Source organism: Tursiops truncatus, chromosome 4, assembly GCF_011762595.2.
Source record: "Tursiops truncatus isolate mTurTru1 chromosome 4, mTurTru1.mat.Y, whole genome shotgun sequence".
Classification (NCBI taxonomy): domain Eukaryota; kingdom Metazoa; phylum Chordata; class Mammalia; order Artiodactyla; family Delphinidae; genus Tursiops; species Tursiops truncatus.
The window spans coordinates 7,908,561-7,922,231 of NC_047037.1; positions in this window are offsets into that span (position 1 = coordinate 7,908,561).

Sequence of the window (13,671 nt, forward strand, 5' to 3'; positions counted from 1 at the left end):
CAACCACTGCGCCACCAGGGAAGCCCAACTGAGGACAATTCTAAAGGGCCATTCCAGCTTCAGAGCTGAGGTTCTGCTTCACAGTTGAACCTTTCTCTCTGCTCCATCCTGATTGTCTTACACGCGTCCCTTCTAAGAGTGCTCTGCAATAAATTTCCTACATATAAACTTCTTTCTCAGAATTGTTTCCTAAGGAATCCAATCTAAGACAAGATGCCGATAGATTTTGACATGAGGATCATTTTCTTTTCAGTGGCTTATTTGGAGTGGAGAATCAATAAATAGCATCTAAATTCAACAAATGAAAAAAATGAAGTAAAGTCCTATTATTTAAGAGTATGAAGGAAATCAACAAATAAACATAGAAATTGTTAAAATTGTACCTTTTGGACTGTGGAATAGAACAACCTAACTTTTTATTATAAAGACCTTCTATGCATGCAGTGTGCATGTATTACTTTGAATTGTTTAAGGATAGGAACCTGTAAAAAAATGCATGTATTTCTGCTTTCTACCTTCAAAAATAACAGAAAGTTCTATGAAGTATAAAGAAGTCGGAGTGAAGCCCAATTGTAGAATTCACTCCTCCAAATACATGCTGGAATCATTTAACATTTGGTTTAAAACAAATAAGCCAAAAGACTATCAAATCACCAAACAAGGAAGGGGGTAAACATCAAACAATGGCAGGAGAGAAAGAGAATGTGGTAGTCTGATCTTGTTTGACACATCTCCTAACCATCTGCGTTCCAACACTCCATCTCACAATTTTGTAAACAATTTCTATGAATGGAAGAGGATGAATTTTTTTTTAATGATTGAAAAAATGTCCTAGCATTTTCCCTCCAAACTCACACTCACCCCGATTTGAAGAAAATTTCAATAAAAAGTGAGTAAAGGGGCTTCCCTGGTGGTGCAGTGGTTAAGAGTCCGCCTGCCGATGCAGGGGACACGGGTTCGTGCCCTGGTCTGGGAAGATCCCACATGCCGCGGAGCGGCTGGGCCCGTGAGCCATGCACGCTGAGCCTGCGCGTCTGGAGCCTGTGCTCCTCACGGGAGAGGCCACAGCAGTGAGAGGCCCGCGTACCGCAAAAAAAAAAAAAAAAAAAAAAGTGAGTAGAGTTCAGGGAACCAAGAGAAACCCCTGTGAGTAGAAACTCCTCCTACCAAACTAATGTCAAAATCTGTCTGATTCATCGTTTTTAAAGCCTCCATGCTAAGACAGGAGAAAGAGTTAAAGCTTAGTGATATCTCTCTTAAAAAGGAAGTACATTCCTGAATAGGGAAGTGAACCCTAGTATGAGATGGAGAACAACCTGTCAGGAGAGAAAGCAGAGGTCTTCTTGCCAAAGGAGAAGACAGCCCAGTTGAGCCATAGTCTTCCCATGAGCACAGACACACACACACAGACACACACATATACACATTCTCTCTGTCTCTGTCTTTCTCTGCACTGTAGGGCCACAGAGATGACAAAAGGATATTATGCACAGTCCTTGAACTGTACCTTGCATAGTAAAAGAAACAGACTTTGGATCAAGCAATATGTGTCAAGGAAAATGTACCCACAGTGCATAAAACAATGAGATCTTAAGAGAACTTTCCATATGAAGCAAGAGGAAGATGAAAACAAATGGCCTGAGAAATAGCCTAAAAAAAAAAAAAAAAAAAAAAAACCCAGGAAGAGGAGGAAGAGGAAGAGAAAAAAGGAAGGGAAGAAAGAAGGAAAAAAGGGAGGGAGGAAAGGTGAAGAGAAGGAAAATAACAGGGGAAAAGTCTGTGGAGAACCTATTCACAGTTGGCTTGACATTCAAAAATTAATCACTGTAATTCAGCATATTAACAAACTAAAAAAAAGAAAAACCTTTTGATCAGATCATCTCAATAGATGCGGGAGAAAATCATTTAATAAACCGCAGCAGCCATTCATGATAAAAAGCCTCAGCAGGGCTTCCCTGGTGGCGCAGTGGTTGGGAGTCCGCCTGCCGATGCGGGCGACGCGGGTTCGTGCCCCGGTCTGGGAAGATCCCGCATGGCGCGGGGCGGCTGGGCCCGTGGGCCATGGCCGCTGGGCCTGTGCGTCCGGGGCCTGTGCTCTGCAACGGGAGAGGCCACAGCAGTGAGAGGCCCGCGTACCGCAAAAAAAAAAAAAAAAAAAAGCCTCAGCAAACAACTCAATCAAGGGATCTTCTGCAAGACACTTTACATTTTTAGCCGGCCCAGGGAAATGATCTTGAAGGTACAGGAAGCAAAACAAAAGGAAGGAGACAGGAGGAAGGGCAGGCATCACTAGGCTGTACCTACATCACTCCTCATTCCTGGGTACACTTGCAGACCATGACCTCCTCAGAAGGAACATTGTCCCCTACCAGCGGGAGGGGGCCAACGGATTAATTTAAAAGGTGGAAGGCCTGGGCTTCCCTGGTGGCGCAGTGGTTGAGAATCTGCCTGCTAATGCAGGGGACACGGGTTCGAGCCCTGGTCTGGGAGGATCCCACATGCCGCGGAGCAGCTAGGCCCGTGAGCCACAACTACTGAGCCTGCGCGTCTGGAGACTGTGCTCCACAGCAAGAGAGGCTGCGATAGCGAGAGGCCCGCGCACCGCGATGAAGAGTGGGCCCCGTTCGCCGCACCTAGGGAAAGCCCTCGCGCGGAAACGAAGACCCAACACAGCCAAAACTAAATTAATTAATTAATAAACTCCTACCCCCAACATCTTCGGAAAAAAAAAAAAGGTGGAAGGCCTGGTCTCACGAGTTGAAACAACATCAAAACTCACCCAATATGATAATGAACATTTACCTTCCTGTTTTCAAATCCTCTAGAGCCTTAGAACCCTCTCCACTTTCTCCTTCTTCTGAACTTCTATTGAGGTATTTTTATCTCCCTTTCTTAGGCCACTTCTCTGGCTTTTATTTGTGTTCATAATTTTATCATTCTATTCAACCGTAAAACCTTGGGGACAGGATTATGCATTGATCATCCTTCTATTTCCCCAGAGTGAGGATGCGAGTCTTTCTCACAGGTGTTTCTCAAAAACTATCTGTTTAAAATTTTTGAATAAAATGGAACTATAAGAAACAGAACCATAAACTAGAAATAAGAAGTCTTGAGTTCTAAGCTTGACTCAGTCATTAACCAGTTCTATGATCCTGTAGAAGTCTCTGCCTCTTTGGGTTTTGGGTTGCTTTTTTTTTTTTTTTTGTCTATTACATGAAGGAGTTAGAATTAACTGCAATGTCTTAAGATTCCTGCCATCTGTAAACCTGTGTTTTGTTATGAATTTTACAAGATAAACTTAAAAACGACTTCTCTTTTAGATACACGAGTGGCGCCAGATGTTGTCTTCACCAAAAACACAAGGGATGGGAAAGAAACAACCCAGAAAATAGGTCCCTGATGAAAACTGTAGTGATGACCTACCCAGGTGTTTAAAGTAGGACACCTCAGGGGGGCCCCCAGAGGGCTGCTGTGAGGCCGAAGATCAGAGGACCTAAGAAGTTGGGGCAAGATAAGAGTGTCACAGGTGTGTTTACAGTTAAAGAATTCTGTGCTCTAGATCACTCTGAAGTCCAGAGGGGCAGAGAGGAAGCTGCCAGATCAATATACCTTTTTTGGAGACTGAGTTTACATAGGAACAGTTGCCAGTGTGGGACTGGCCTAATGATTTATCTCATTCTCTGACTTCCCTCCAGTGAATCTTGTAAGGGAACCAGCTACCTGATCCTTTAATCCTGCTAACATTTTATAAAAGAAAATTCAAATGAGTTTTTCTTATTCCAGATGCTTTATATGCAAATGAGCTGCAGAATTGGTGGCAACTAAAATGTGAGGCAGACTCTATGGTCTTTTGGAGGAAACACTCCCACCTGAGCACCCTCCCTAAACAGCAGGATAACTCTCTTCTCCTTGCTGCTCAGGGCTCCCTTTTTTCAAGGGAAGAATTGCAGAATCCTCAGATATCCACTGTATCTCTTTGACCCCAAGGAGGAACTCTTCAGATTCCTTTTATGTGTAATTGGCTTCCACTTTCCCCAAACAACATGTGGATTGCTATCCCTGCCTTCCATAAAAAGCATTACCTATGCAGTATTAATCAGAGTTTGCAAGTCAAATGTTAAGATCATTCCTTGGGGTAATCCAATGGTACAACTTTGCCGTTTTATTTTCCCCTTTGCAACTCTAACTAGACAAGGGAGAGTGAAACATTGAGCTAGGAATTATTTATTTAAAGCCGCAATCCGACACACACAGACGCTGGATAAAGATTGCTCACTCTCCTTTATAATAAAAGTGGCATCTTAATGCAGCGCAGTGTGAGGCCTCAACCTTGCCTGTGGGCCAGCTCTTACATCCTCCCATGTAGCCTGGCATTTGCCCTCTAGCATTCCCATGTTGCTTGGCTCCAAACTGAAGTGCTCTTAATTTCAAATGATTTATTGGGGCCAAGTGGGAGGCCCATCTGATCTAAGTCTGTTTGTACTTGGCTTCCTGTATCTCAGGGTGATTTGAAGACGTTGTCTTCTGTTGTAAAAGAGTAATAGGAAGAGGAGAAATGCCCACCTGCTTTGGGGATAGAGCTCGCCAGGGTTTAATGCAGCTGCCTGGTGCCATTTTCCGCAGCAATGAAAAGAATCAAGTCTGAGGAAAGCAGCTAAATCATGGACTGGCAAAGGATTTCTGTGCAATTCCCATCGAGTTATTTGTTCAGGGCAGTTCTGTTGGATTGTTCAAAAAACAGAGGGCAAGTCCTAGTGACTCCAACATCGGTGACAGTGTCACAGTTTCTCTGTTGTCCCGCTGCTACACTGCTTACTTCTGTGACAGCATGCTCCAGACTACACAGAAATTACATTATTTTTATGTTCGCTTGCAGCGTTAACTTCTGAGCTACTTGTAGGAAAGGAGCTATGTTTGTATTCAATTGATTCTTCACAATGCCAAGTAAATAGTAGATACACAAAAGCAATGTTAAGTGACTGAATATGCGTGTGAATGAATTCAAAATTTTTTCAGCTAAAGTAAGAGCGTCCTTATGGAGAAAGGTATTGCATTTAAACAGTGGTATCTGACGAGCGTATATTCCATGACCTGTTACTAATGGTTCTCTTTACAGAGAATGTCAAATAAAAAGATCAAAGCAGCACTGTCCAATATAACTTTCTGCAGTAACGGGAATGTTCTATATCTCTGCTGTCCAATGTAGGAGCCACTATCCACTTGTGGCTATTGAACACTTGAAATATGGCTAGTGTGACTGAGGAACTTTATTTTAAATTTTATTCAATTTTAATTATTTTACATTTAAATAGCCACATGTGGCTTATAACTACTCTATTGGATAGCACAGATCTACAGATATCCTCAGGAAAAAACAAAGAAAAAGAAACTGCTTCTTGATGTTTCTCAGAAGGAAAAGATGCATATGCATATGTGTGTGTGTGAATACATGTGAATAAGTGTGTGTGTGTGTGTGTGTGATGTGTTATAAGTGGTTAAAATCAGGTTCATCGTTAATATGGTAAACTATGTTAGGAGCGTGATCTGTGGAATAAGGCAGATGTCAGTTTGAATCTTTGGCTCTTCCACTTGTGTCCTTAAATAACTCATTGTTATTATTGGCATATAGAATTGCCCACCTGTCAAACATGTCAGGATGAACATCTTAATATTGGGGGTTAGATACGATAGGGTGCAACTTCATTCTAAAAATGAATTTCTGGTGAGGTTCCTGGACATCCTGGCTGCAGAGACTCTTAACAGAGTGCTGTCATCAAGATGGTGACAAAGGGCTTCCCTGGTGGCGCAGTGGCTAAGAATCCGCCTGCCAATGCAGGAGACACAGGTTTGAGCCCTGGTCCGGGAAGGTCCCACATGCCGTGGAGCAACAAAGCCCGTGCACCATGGCTGCTGAGCCTGCACTCTGGAGCCTGCGAGCCACAACTGCTGAGACTGCATGCCTGGAGCCCGTGCTCCGCAACAAGAGAGGCCACCGCAATGAGAAGCCCATGCACTGCAACGAAGAGTGGCCCCTGCTTACTGCAACTAAAGAAAGCCTGAGCACAGCAACGAAGACCAAACGCAGCCAAAAAGAGAAAAACAAATACCATATGCAGCCAAAAATAAAATTAAAACAAAAAGAAAGCATAACCTTTAAAAAAAAAAAAAGATGGTGACAAAGGCCATTTCTGACTTCAGTCCCCTATATGAGAAGACCAACTAGGAACTATCCATGGACAAGACACCACTGTGAAAATCCTGGAACCCAGGGATGAGGCTGAAGCATTCCCTGGACTATAGAGAGAAAGAGAGGACAACATCAGAAGGATTATGAGAGTGGCTACATTCTGACAACATTGTCCTTCCTCCAGGCCAGCTCAACACTGCACTAAGGGGGCCCCTTGGTCCTATGGTTTCTCCAGTGAGGAAAAAGAGAGCTCTAAGTGGACATCCAGTTCACCCAGCGTTGCAAGACACTTCCTGTGAGGTCCACTCAATTCTTGAATCACAGGGATCACTGGGGACCTCTGCAGGTCTCTATCGCTGGGGATCAGATAGTGACGGAGACGAAGGGGTAGGGATTACAGCAACTAGCACTCAGATCTAGGTGAACATTATTCATGCTAACAGCAGAACCCATTCAGAGACCCCAGCCAGCAGCTCTGGCCACCTGCAGAGCCAGGCAGGTAGCCCCGACTGGCCAAGACCTCAATTAGTAATTCTGCCTGATTTGGGTCCTCGGTCAAGGGGCCATATTGGCTGTCGAGTCTGGTCTATTACCCCTCCTGGGCAGGAAGCCAAATATGCAGTCCTGCTCAACTGCTGTCAAAAACCTCCCAACAAAGAAAAGTCCAGGACCAGATGGTTTCACTGGTGAATTCTACCAAACATTTAAAGGAGAATTAATGCCAATCCCTCTCAAACTCTTCCAAAAAATTGCAGAGGAGAGAACATGCTCAAACTCATTGTACAAGGTCAGTGTTATCCTGCTACCAAAGCCAGATAAGGATACTACAAGAAAAGAAACCTACAGAACAATAATTCTGATGACTATAGATGCAAAAATTCTCAACAAACTACTAGCAAACCTAATTTGATAGCACATGAAAATGATCATACACCATGATCATTTGCATCATCCCTAAGATGCAAAGATGGTTCAATATGTGCAAATCAATAAATTTGATACATTGCATTAATGAAAGATAGAAATCATATGATCATCTTAATAGATACAGAAAAAGCATTTGACAAAATCCAACATTCATTCATGATACAAACTGTCAACAAGTTGGGTATAGATGGAACATACTTCAACAAAATAAAGGCCACCCATGACAAGCCCACAGCTGACATCATACTCAATGATGAAAGGTTGAAAGCTTTTTTTCTGAAATCAAGCACAAGACAAGGATACCCACTCTTACCACTTCTAGTCAACATAGCACTGGAAATCCTAGTCAGAGCAAGCAGACAAGAAAAAGAAATGAAAGGCATCCAAATCAGAGCAGAAGAACTAAAATTGTCTCTGTTGCAGATGACATTTTCTTATGTATAGAAACTACTAAAGACTCCACCAAAAAAAACTGATAGAACTAATCAACTAATCCAGTAAAGTTGCAGGATACAAAATCAACATACAAAAATCAGTTGCATTTCTAAACAACAATAACAAAGTATCAGAAAGAAAATTTAAGAAAAAAATTACATTTATAATAGTATCAAAAATAAAAAAAAATATTTAAAAATCAATTTAACTAAGAAGGTGAAAGATCTATACACTGGAAACTATAAGACACTGATGAAGGAAATTGAAGAAGACCTAAATAAATGGAAAGATATCCTGTGCTCATGAATTGGAAGAACTAATATTATTAAAATGGCCACACTACCCATAGCCATCTATAGATGCAATGCAATCTCTATCGAGATTCCAAAGGCATTTTTTTTTACAGAAACAGAAAAAACATTCTGAAAATTTGTATAGCAATTCAAAAGATCCCAAATAGCAAAATAAATCCTGAGAGAGAAGAACAAACCTGGAAGTATGACACTTTCTGATTTCAAACTATATTACAAAACTATAGTAATCAAAACAGTATGGCACTGGCATGAATAGAATTGAAAGCCCAGAAGTAAACCCACACATATACAGTCAACTAATATTTGAGAAGAGAGCCAAGAATGCCCACTGGGGAAAATATGTTCTTTAATAAATGGTGTTGGGAAAACTGGATATTCACAGGCAAAAGAATGAAACTGGACATGTATCTTAAACTGCTCATAAAAATTAACTTGAAATAAATTAAAGATTAAATATGAGACTGGAAAGCATAAAACTCCTAGAAGAAAACATGGGGAAGAAACTTCTGGACATTGGTCTTGGCAATGATTTTTGGATATGACACCAAAAGCACAGGAACAAAAGCAAAAATAAACAAGTGGGAGTACATCAAACTAAAAAGCTTCTGCAGAGCAAACAAAAAAAATCAACAAAATAATGCACACTAAGGGAGAAATATTTGCAAATCATATATCTGATATGGGGGTAATATTCAAAATATATAAGAAACTCATACAAGTCAATAGCAAAAAAAATCCAACTTAGAAGTGGGCAGAGGAGCTAAATAGATATTTTCCCAAAGAAGACAAACAAAAGGCCAACAGGCATATGAAAAGATATTCAGCATCACTGATCATCAGGGAAATGCAAATCAAGAGCACAATGAGATATCACCTCACACTTGTTAGAACGGCTACTATTCAAAAATCAAGAGATAACAAGTGTTGGTGAGGACGTGTAGAAAAGAGAACTCGTGCACCGTTGGTATGAATGTATAAATTTATACAGCCACTGTGGAAAATAGTTTAGAGTTTCCTCAAAAAAATTAAAAATGGAAGTACCATATGATCCAGCAATTCCACTTTGGGTTATATATCCAAAAGAAGTCAAATTGAGGTCTTGAAAAAGATATCTGCACAACTATGTTCATTGCAACATTATTTACAGTAGTTCAAATATGGAAACACCCTAGTGTCCATCAACAGATGAAAGAATAAAGAAAATTTGTTATATATAGATATAGATATCTATCTATATATAATGGAACATTAATTTTCATAAATACATAATAGAATATTAATCAACCTTAAGAAAGAAGGAAACCCTGCCACTTGCAACAACATGGATGAGACCTGAGGGCATTATGCTAAGTCAAAAAGAGAAAGACAAATACTGCATTGGTCTCACTTAATCTAAGAAAATACAAACTCAGAAACGGAGAGTAGATTGGTGGTCATCAGGGTTACGGGTGTGGAGAATGGGTGAATGTGGTCAAAGGATACACACTTCCTGTTATAAGATGAATAGTTCTGAGAATGTAATGTACAACATACTGACTGTAGTTAACAATACTGTATTATATGTTTGAAAGTTGCTAAGAGAGCAATGGTTAAAAGTTCTCAACACACACACATACACAATTGTAACTCTGTGAGATGATGGAAGTGTGAACTAACCTTATTGTGATAATATAAGCATCACATTGTACACTTCAAACTTATACAATGTTATGTGTCAATTATATTGCAATAAATAAAGCTGGAAAGAAATAAACAAAAAAAGAGTTGCTGGTAAGTAGTCCTGCCCACCCAAATATATGTATATTCGACACCAAAGATATATTGCCATTCTTCTTAGCTTAAGAAATCATCTGTCACTCGTCCTGATTGCCATGCCCCTAACTTAATGTCTCTGGAAAAAGAGTCATTTCATCTTCCGTGAGAGAACAGAGCCAAGAGTTTGGGTGCATTTTGGAATTTATACCAGGAGTGATAAACTTCAAATATAAAAAAAGGTGAAAAGAGAGACAGGGAAGAGAAAGAGGAAAAAAGCCTCAAGATGTAAGAACTCAGTTGCATGCCTGTGTTCATTTGTTTGTTCTGTTCAGTATCATAACTGGTTATCACTCCTGGGCTCAGTGGAGGTGGTATTGATATAGGGAAAAAAGTTATATATCCCTGGATCTGAATTCTCTGTTGGTAGGTAACTATCAGTCTTTGGTCAAGTTATTTAACTTCTTCCAGTATAAATTCTCCATCAGTAAAATAAGCATTAATTTTACTAAAGGGTTCAGAGATTATGAGGACAGTGGCTAGCACATAGCAGGCACTAAAAAAACTGCCTTTCTTCCCTTTTCTTCCTTGACCACTACTAGCATCTTCCCCAATTTCAACTTCCCCTGGATATAAGGGAGCAGATTATCAGGATAATCAGACTGTCATCTTACCCACCCTTTACATATTTTAAAAAATAAAAAAAAAACATATGACAAAGTTGGATCTATACTTTCGTGGTCTGTGTCTTGAGATCAACAAATCTGAGTGAATACAGGAGCTAAAAGGCAGCTATCCTAAGGAAACTAGCAGGTTTTACTGTTTGCAAAATGAATGAAAATTCTGCTCTTCTATTGTTTTTTCCACATTAGTGTGATGTATGCCATTAAACCAGTACTGGGAACAGGGTTTTATTTTTAAAAGGCATTAAACTGTGGTTTAAGCCTCATTTTCCCCAACCCTGGATAGCTTAGGCAGGCATCCTCTCTGCCTTCTGAACTTTAGGACTTAGAAATGAACCAGCTGGATCTGAGCTAATGAATGCAGCAGCTTTGGAAACCCACATGACTTCCAGACTATGATCAACCCATTGGAAACCATAAGTGATACTCTAGTCTCATGTTCCCATGAAGAAGGAATAGGGTTGGGTACCCTCTTCTTGCATGTGCCTTTGGGCACATTGTCAGGGATCAAAAGACTTCCTCTGAACTCTCTCTTTCCTTCACCAAAGCAAAACAATTTCCCATACAGAAACACCTGCACATTTTTAAGAACCTCTATCAACCAAAAAGCGTGGATCCATTAATCAACTGAACTTGACAAAAATGTTAACATTCTTCACTAGCACGCAGAAAAGCACGGTGGTCGTAGATAACTATCTCATATCTTCTTTCATTCCTCCAGGCACCGAAGGAAACAAGTCCCTTCCATTGATATCTCTGCATCATTTTCTTTCTCCTCAGCGATAATAACAAATAGTTATGCTTCTGGGGGAGCAAATTCAAAGCAAAAAATTTGAGCAAGTTTGGGTCTGTTGCAATAAATATTTCAGAGAGCCAAAATGAGTTCTTAAGTGTTTTATTATGACAGATGTATTCCTATATTTTGGGAAAAGTTGTGATCACCATCAAATACATTCACAAATTTGCAGTATCTTCCCTGCTAGAGCCTGGATGCTTGACAAGGCAAAATTTTAGAGTGAAGATCTTGAAGGATTCGTACTCTAGAAGAAAATATTTGATGGTCTTCCTAGAAATGTTGGAAAGACAGGAGGAAAATATAACCTGTATAATATTAAAGTACAAGACTGAAGTAGATGTAAATGGAAGTGGTGAATAATATTTTTTTTAATTTCTAGCACTTAACATAGGCCTGTTATACAGTAATTGCTTGATAACTTGTGAATGGGTTAAACTGTTGAAAGATAAAAGAAAAAAGAAGATTCAGGGATGAATTTAGATTTTTAAGAGCCTAAGGTTTGAAAAGATGATATGCCTCTCTATGTAATTCAAAATAATATGAAAGCAATTCTGAACTGTAAAACAAGAGTAAGAAAATCTAATAACATTGAGATTTTCCCCATGGTACTTTTTAATAAGATCATAAAATAAAATCTTTCAAAATATTTTTCTAATTTTTTGGTGTCTCTGCTTTGCTGGTATCCTAACCATGTGCTTGGTTTCCTACGGAGTAATCTAGCCCTGAGGGGCCGCTAACCTTTCACCTAGAGATTCATTTACTCCTTTATTCCACAGACTTTTATTGAAGGTCAGTTATTTAGAGGCTGGGAATTCATAGAATTCAAGTTATTCCTCTGGAAGGGCCCAAAATCTAGTGGAGAGATAAAGGTTCGCATAGCAGCAATGTGGTGAGTATTACAAAGTTCTGAGCAGGGTTCAGTAGGAACAATGAAGAAGAAAGCAAAGAGATGGAGGCTTTTCCAGGATGACACCTGAGATGCATCTGGACCACTGACCCACGTGGAGAATGAAGAGGACATTCTTGGTACATGACGTGGTGTTGGTTCCTCCAAAAAAGGGACACGTGAACAGAACCAGGGGAACTGCACTTGGTTCCAACTTCAGGGACAAAGGATCTCAGACCCACTTTGACCTGTTCCTTCTTCCTTGTCCCTTTGTTCTCAGGTTTGGCAGTTTTACAATCTCTCTTGCATTCTGCATTTTTTTTTAGGGCCACAGATGTTCTAGAGCTGCCTGAGTTGTTCAGACTGAGTTCTGAACCTTTGGGTCCCCCTTGTTAGGACGTTTATAATGGATCACACAGTCCTCTTACCACCTGACAGTTGGCATTTAAATATCTGGTAGCATGGCACATTTCCTTTTGTCTTGGTTTGCTCAAACAGTCCCCTTTGTGATATTATGTCAGATTTATGTAACTGTAATGTTCTTCTTAATTTGATGTGTGGACCCGGGTGGGGCAGGGGCGTGGGGACCTGCACAGATTTAAGTGATACGAAGTGCCTCAGAGTCTGAGCACCCAAATGTATCTGGGGACTGTTACACAGCTAACTGGCAGGTGTTGTACAAATACAAAGATCTCCCAAGCTTCAAGAAATAACCATCTCATGGGATCCCTAAAAAGAAACATTCAAGGGTGTCTCCATCCGATTTGTTAGTTATGAAAAGTGGATTGCCATAATGATGGGAGTGGGCTAAATTAGGAGGAGTATGGGGCCAGAGATACTAGAGTATGGAAGAGGTACCTGGCATGTATAAGCATCAAGAAAATTTTATTCCTTTGAGCCTAGCTGGGAAGATTCTATTCCCTGTGAGGGAAGGTGGGCATCATATTTCTTCAAATTCTCTGTGGAAAATGGGTCTTTCTGTTATCTGGTATCAGGAAAAGCCCAGGTAGCTCGTGGCTACCTGGAGATGGAGACAGTGTGTGCCTATGAATTTGAGTGGGGTAAGGAAGGAGTTCTGGTCCCAAAAGGAGACTGCAGCCAGTGGGAAAAAGACCATGGAGAACAGCCTGTGGCTTGGTATGGCCCCGCACAATGGCGGAGGGGTAGCAAATGGAACCAAATGTAATGCACATTACAAACCATGCCAAGAGTTTATGCTTTTGCTAGTAATTAGGCAATGGAGCTTGTCCCATGAGTTTTAAATGGGGAAGCCACATGATCAGATCAGTGTTGGAGAGAAACTTACCTACAGTTTGAAACATAGATTGAAGACACAACTGGCACCAGGATGATTTGCTCACAGCCTACGCTAGTAGTAAAAGTGATAAGGTCACAAAATAGAGAGGAAAAAAAACTGATGGGGTCCTGATTGAAGGCAACAGAGGCATTGGGAATGGAAATGATAGGAAAGGATTCAAGGGCACCCAGAAAACAAAACAAAAAAGTTCTTGGTGATTAAAAGGGGATTAGAAAAAAAATCTAAAACATCTCTCTTCTGGCTTTAGTAAGTGGGTGGCTGAAGGTAGGCACCAGTAACTCAAATAAGTAGGTTTGGAGATAAAGCACAGGAAAGGAAATGATTCTGAAGCAGCTGAACCTATATTCATTCATTTATTCACTTTGAAAGTTTG